Source organism: Pinus tabuliformis, chromosome 6, assembly GCF_031772625.1.
Source record: "Pinus tabuliformis cultivar Carrire ecotype Pingquan chromosome 6, CPIR1, whole genome shotgun sequence".
Classification (NCBI taxonomy): domain Eukaryota; kingdom Viridiplantae; phylum Streptophyta; class Pinopsida; order Pinales; family Pinaceae; genus Pinus; species Pinus tabuliformis.
Window position 1 is genome coordinate 1,583,818,222 of NC_142292.1, and position 1,660 is coordinate 1,583,819,881.

A 1,660-nucleotide genomic window follows, 5' to 3' on the forward strand; every position below is an offset into this window, starting at 1 on the left:
TACAACAGATACATAATAAGATATTAGAATCATTATACAAGTTAAACTGGAGAGTTGAATGCAACAATCAAGCAGAATGTGAAATAGACCTCGCTTTGAGATTTTTTATATAAAGGGGGATAACCCATTTTGTATTTTACGTATTCTGCTTATGGAATCAACCATCTGCATATATATAGAAAATCAAATATTAGATTTCTAATAAAAGTCAAACTAGAGAGTTTGAAGGCATGAACTTCAACAACAACAAAAATCATGTAGACAACAACAAACAAAAAATTGCAAACTTCCCCTTTGCACATTATCTCTATTGTAGTGTCCTCTCCTCCGTTGAAAGGGAAAAAAAGTGGTGTGAATAAGGTTAATAAAGACACAAATAGTAATGGCAAGCATAATTCAAAAAAAAAATTATTCATAATTGCAAACATACCTCATCTCGAGTTTGATATATAAGTATAGACATTCCATTTTGTATACGACTTACTCATGCTCACCAGAACAAGCCATCTACAACAGATACATAATAAGATATTAGAATCATTATACAAGTTAAACTGGAGAGTTGAATGCAACAATGGATCATAATGTGAAAGAGACCTGGCTTTGAGATTTTTTATATAAAGGGGGATAATCCATTTTGTATTTTGCGTATTCTGCTCACTCGAATAAACGATCTGCAGTATATAGAAAACAAAATATTAGAATTCTAATAGAAATTAAAATATTAGAATTCTAATAGAAAATAAAATAGAGTTGAAGGCATGAACTTGTGAACCAACTTAATTCCAGTCATTTATATTTCATGCTATATCTCCAAGTATATAATTTTTTTAAACTAGACTAGCAGGAATAATGCAATCAATGTTATCACAACATAAATAATCCTTTTTGTAAGAGGGATCCAATCAAATTTAAACATATTGAACATGTCAAGATTGGTAACTAGGGAGGTACTCCAAACCCTAGCCTACAGGGTTGTGGAGAAATTGGCACCACTAAGTCACTTGTGGGCTAAGAACCCAAACGTGTCGGCTTTGCACCCAAGCTTGCAGGTGTGAAACTGTGTATGTATTTGGACACTTGGCACTTGATTGTAAGGCACCCTTAAAGGAACAAGGGGACGCTTGTAGCACAAGAGAGGCCTTGTGGATAGAGTGAACATAAATTTTATTTGATTATGTGGGTGAGATTTTCTCAAGTTTTAAGTCAGCCTTGAATTGAGGAGACAATTTGAGAAGGTTAAATGTCACCCTAAGGAATGATATAAATAGGAGTGAGGAGGACGCTCATTCCTCACCCAATCAAGACACTTATTCCTCATGTGAAGATTGAAATAGGAGGACGAGTCCACAACCAAGAAGGAGAAAGGATCAAGTCTAGTTAGGGTTGGTTTTGAGACCCTTTTGGGTTGTGGTTATGCAAGTAAAGACAATGAGTAAAAGGAGACTAGACAGAGACTAACGAGATACCTTCGAGGATGAAATCTGAGCATGAAAACAGAAGCAAGCTCTCTCTAACAGGCCGATATTTTTGAACTATTGCAAATGGATGAAATTATGACTATTCGAGGGTCGAGTAGCCTACTCGGTAGCCAAGGTTATGCTGCATTCTTCTATAGTAGGATCGAAAAAATTTAAAGTTCTTGGAGTCGTTTGTAGGT